Here is a 6,000-nt window from a genome sequence, read left to right on the forward strand (position 1 = left end):
ATACCAATGCACTTCTATGCCACGGTCGACCCCAAGGAACCAGAAAAGCGCCCCGGAAGCAACTAGCAAGAGTTACAAGGGAAGATTTTGACAAGATTGTTGAAACTGCAACTACTTCTATGAAGAAAATTGCGTATGATCTTTCCTCACAAATTAGAAGAAGATATTCTCCTGCCAACCTTCTTGAAGCCATGTCTATTGTGTTTCCTCATTATTGGAGCCTCAACACTGCATCTGATTTTCGAAGTAAGCTACTGATTTTGATAAAACAATTTTGCATATCTAGAGAATTGAATGGAGTAACTATAAATGGAATATTAGATGAAACTCATCTTTTAGATCAATCATCTCATTTTGCATACACTATGAGAGAACAATATGGCAAAATGGAGTACCCCTGCGAAGAGGGATCAGTAACAAGGCTTTGGAAAATCATAGCTGAGAACTCAGCGTTGCATGATTCAATGCTAGAATATTTGAAGCTTGCTGATTTATGTCTTACCATGATATTGGGTTTGGTGGAAGATGAGAGAGTTTTCAGTGCTTTGGGGTTCCTAAAATCAAAGCTAAGAAAAACACTAGACAAAAATTTGGAAAATTGCTTGAGGCTCTATACATCTAGGTATGATGTCCACACTTTTTCTTACGATAGGGCACTACAAATATGGAGGTCCAAATGTGAAAGAAGAGGTTTGGGCAACACTTCAAACCAAAGTGCTAGTGGGACTATTGACTCATGTCTTGGACCTACTGGTAGCACTGAGATGCAATTCAACGAAGGTATGTAGACTCAGAGTGAAGAAACCACAGACAAGAATTAAGAAAGCTCTAAATTTGATGAGGATGAATGGCAACTATAAGAGATTGGTATTTATTAATCTTATTACTGTATCTCATCATTCATATTACAAAAGCTTATTAATTTTTTCAATTAGAATTTAATATCAATTGATTTGTAATTGTATTTTTCAACTTTCTATTTCCAGATTTAAAATAGCATAATAAAAAAAAAGACCATAATGTGTTTATTGATACAAAGATGTTTATTGTTTTTTTAGACATGTTTGAGTCTCAAATCTGTGTGATACATTTTAGAACTATAGGATACAATTCATTCAATAGTAATACACATGTCGAGAACTTAGATTTTCATTAATTCTTTCAAAATATAACCATATGATACAATTCATTCAATAGTAATACACCAGTCCGTGTGATTCTCCATGCAAATTGCAAAAGTGTATACAAAGTTTCAGAACCCTTTGCAAATGACCCTGAATTCCCTTTTATAGAAACAAGAGAGCAACAACAACTCCTGTGTGATTCTCCAATGTCCATGCAAAAGTGAATACAAAGTTTTTGAACCCTTTGCATATGACTTTGAATTCCCTTTTATAGAAACAAGGGAGCAACAATAGCTTTAGGTCGAATTGCAAGTTTGCAACATGTGAAGACTCAACATCAAAATCACAAACTCAGCACAGATTTATATGGCCATCACAGACTGTATTAGTAATTTAACATCTGCTACATGTCTGATGTCTCCTGTTCAAAAAATAGAGTTCACAATTAAATATTAATTCACACCATGAAAAATTAAATATAGATAATAGCAGTGTCTAAATCCTAGTAATCAGAAATAGAGAACTGCATAAATGTTAAAGCAAGGGAGAATTTGAGAATACAAATTTACTGGCTGAAGTTTTGCATTGTGCATCATAGATTCATAGGCTGGATTAGCAAAATAGCAATAGCGAGTGCTGGTTTTTTCCTATTCACAAAACAAAGTTATTTCAAGCGATGCCAAATTCCAAACAAAAAAAACATAAAACTTTGAAATTAAGAGTAAAAGAAGAAAATTGTGTAATACATACTATGATTCTTAAGATTTCTATGCCAATTTTTGTAGGGTGCTCCACTCATCATCTGATGGAAGGTCAATGTTTTGTAAACTATGGAAAGTCAACTGCAACTTTGTAAACATTCCATATTTAGAAGATTGACTTGACATCAGTGTTTCATCCAATACCGAATTTAGAGTTGTAAATGGTTGGATGAATTCCAGAAAGCTTTGGGGAGTTGTGTCCTTAGGAAGCAAGTCTAAATCAGACTTCATTTTTATCTCCATGCTTTTTTTGTAAGCTTCTTTTCCAATGAATTTATTTGATGGGTCAACGGTCTTAGGCAAACCAAGTTTAATCAAATTATTTTTCTTTTCTTGCAGCTTCAATATCTTTTTTCCATAATTTTCCATAACTTTTGATGTTTCCCTTAGTTTTTGGCATATTTGAAAGATAGATGATGTCTTAACTATGACATCAATGCGACTCTTAATTCCCTTGGATGCCAAGTAGCTGTCACTGGAACTGTAGACTACTTGCATAATCTTTTTTGCCATATCCTCTTTTGAATAAACATGTATGCTCTTCTCAAAGTGCCCTTTGATTTTCATATAAATTACTCTCAGACTTTCATTCAATTCAAACCATTCACACAACTTGTCACTCCTCTACATTATTTGCCACCAAATGTTTTCTTGTATATACTTCATTGTATTTTTCATATTATCTTTCAATCTATCCTCCAAAGTTTTTATTTTATCATTCCCATTGTGCAAGTCTTCTTTCATTTGTGCACATTTTTTTCTTTCTTCCTCTACTTCCTCTTGCAAATGTTTTTCTTTTTCCTTCCCATGATCCAATAGGTCTTGCATTTTTCTCATTTCAGCAACAACAAACTCATAACTTTTGTATAATTTTTGAAAACTGGCTTTTCCCTCATCAATTTTTTTACTGCTTTTAGCCACTTTTCTGTCAAGTCCTTCAATTTGGCATCAATCTTGTCCTGCTCTACAATTTCTACTGTAGAGCCCAAATTTTTTATCCTTTTCTGTAAATCATTGCACTTGTTATCTACTGCTTTCCTCCTTGATTTTTTGTTTGCCAGGTCTACCTGTAACTTTTCTATTTGTTTCTCTAGTTTATTTTTTTCTCTCTCCACCTTTAGCAATGAAGTGTAGACCACTTCGTTAGTCCTTTTTGACACACAATTTTGTCCACACTATTTACTTTGGAAAAATCCATTTGGAGGGTGCTAACTTGAAATTCAGAGGGATCTATCTGACTGTGTGGTGGATTTTTATCTTTAGTTGGGGCCAGGGGCATAACAACCATGAACTCCATCATATCTTTTTGTGGGTCATATGTTGGAAATGCCCTATTCCTTGCAGGTTGTTCATTTAAAACTTTAGTCAGGGAAACCCTATGAAATGCTTTCTTTTTTTCTTTATTTGCTTTTGTTGTGTGTTCATATTTTTCATAGTAATCATGAAATTAAAAATCTGGGCTTGCTGAAGCAATTGAATGTTTGAAAGGTGACATAAGAATACCAGAGGCTCCAATTCCACTAATGCTTGACTAAGATTACCAACAACAATTCCTAATCCTGTCCCACTCCCACTTACACTTTCATCTGTAGTTTTCATAAACTTTTTAGATGTGTGGTCTGGAGCTGCAAATGATTGTTTTGTAGTGTTAGTGGCACTTGATATAGGATTCTGAATAGTATGAGTATCTACCACTAGTGGCCTCTTGCGAGAGATATTTTATTGTAGCCCTTGTCCAACAAGAAGACAACTAGTATCAGTAGTAGTACCCATGCCAACCCCACCAATCACAACGTCACTTGATTGAACAATAATGGGAATACTATCCCTAGATTCCCCACCTGTGGTAGTGGCACTTGATTCACCACCAATAGGAATACCATGATGTGGTGGTGGTTGTGGATTTGAACCTGAAACAAATGTAGGTGGACCCTGGGGGTAATGAGTAGTACCTATCTGTGATGAATATGAAGAATCAAGTCCAATGAATGGTTTAACAGGAGCTTTTGATTTTGACTCTGATGGAAGTTGTACTTGAAGTGGATACCAAATGCCCTCTCCTCTAGCACCTAGACCACCACCTTCAAAACCCATTTTTTCCACAATGCTTGCCCCCTTGCTATATTTTTCTTTCATGGACTCATTGACTGCACCTAATATTTTAGGGACTATAGTAATTGTTGGAGTGGGCTTAACCTCATACTCATCATCATCTTCACTCCTGTCATATGCTATTATGGGATGCTCCATATTCCACAATTTTCTAAACTATCCATCCTCGTCGATGGTCTCAATTTCTACACTAGTCTTTGGTTCATCGAGATTCTTCCTCATAATCCAAAAATCATTTATTTTGGTTTGAGTCCAAAAAATCTCTTTACATTCTTGCAAAATTGATTTGGGAATAGATTTCTTAGATGGATTTGCAGATTTTTGGTAGAAATTGTAGGACCTCCTATTTTGGATGCCCTGGCCCTCCTCTATTGTCCTCTCTGTGTGTAATGCCATAATTTGTGATGCAATTTCTTCTGTTGAAATGTTATTGTCAGCTGCAATTTTCTCCATCTCTTTTTAACCTCATCCCGAGAGTCCATGTTTCTAAGCTTTTCTAGCAATGGTTTACTTTCATGTTGACATAATGCTGGAGACTTCCCATTTTTCTTAAGCCTTTCTTGAACTACACCGATTGGATCATACTGCTGGAGACCTTCATCACCAAAGTTAAAAACTGTCAAAAAATCATGTGCCACATTGAATGCTTTTCTCTCAAATGTCAACCCTCCACATGAGAAAGGCAAGGAAGTGAATATATTTTCTTCTTTTGCTGACCATGGAAGTGCCTATCTGTGCTCTCCAATTGCCGTACATACTCCAATGCAAATACCCTCTCTGTCACATGTATTGGAAGTCTGTATGGTTTTATTGCCGATCCATAAAACCTTAACATAGTGAATCCTTTCATGAAGAACCAGTCATCCAATTCTATTTGACTTCTGAGTTGAATGCAATCTCTACAAGACATAGGAAACCTAGGCATTGGAGTGCTTGTAATTTCATTATACATTGGTGCCAAAAATAAGTCTACAAAATGGTTGTAGTTCTTTCTATTATCATGCATCCTTATCTTTGGTGTCCATTCATATATTGGACACTCTGTTCTCTTCCCAGTCTTCTCATCAATCTTATAGTTCACAATTTGAAGCTTGTTGGTCTCGAATATTGCACGATACTTGGATAGAAGTAGATAGCACAAGTAGGATGAGAACCTAAATGTCTTACAAGAACCTTTTTTGATCATTAGTAATTGTTTTTGCATGGATTGAACAATGTGCTCAATACAATTATATCTCATTGGCTAACCTACATAATGGATATTATAAATCATTTCAAGAAGGCTTGCACCCACTTCCCTATCATTTTCCAATCCCAGGCAAAATGACAGCAAGGAAATAGTATCCCCAACCCATGGAACAAAAATGTTAGAATCATAAGGAGGCTTATGACTCTGATCCAACACAATACCAGTACCACTCTTTGTTTGAGCTTTGATAAATGAATCTCTGTGATGGATCGAGTCTCTCATAATTCCCTGCCAGCTTTCCAAGGTCAATTTAGACGTTTGAGTTTTGGGCTTCAAATCCTAGGTTCAACAAATGAGAAAATTCTCCCTCGTTTATGGATAGAATTTCCTGTTTTGTATTTTTATTGATAATTGCTTTTTTATCTTCATCATAATTTTTGGTGCAGACCATGACAAAATCAGGGCAAGGGAATACTTCAGGCAACACCATGCTTCCCAATCTAGCATCCCATGATGCGATTTTATATGTTCTTTGTTTTAACATTGGGTTGAAAACAATAAATTATGCCCTGCATGCATCTGTCACCTTACTAGACAATGCATATCTAATATCTATGATATGCTTTTCACCATGGATAGCAGGGTCATAAATATCATGGTATTCCTCAGTGAAACCTGGTGTTTTAACTAGTTCGGTTAGGTACATTTTGTTTTTCACTTGGCTTCTTGTTGAACTACTGCTTCCCATTTTCCCCATCGCTATTATTGTTAATAATTCAAAATAATGCTAGATAAGAACCTGAAAATGCTAACC

The sequence above is a fragment of the Cryptomeria japonica genome, chromosome 3 (genome assembly GCF_030272615.1).
Source record: "Cryptomeria japonica chromosome 3, Sugi_1.0, whole genome shotgun sequence".
Classification (NCBI taxonomy): domain Eukaryota; kingdom Viridiplantae; phylum Streptophyta; class Pinopsida; order Cupressales; family Cupressaceae; genus Cryptomeria; species Cryptomeria japonica.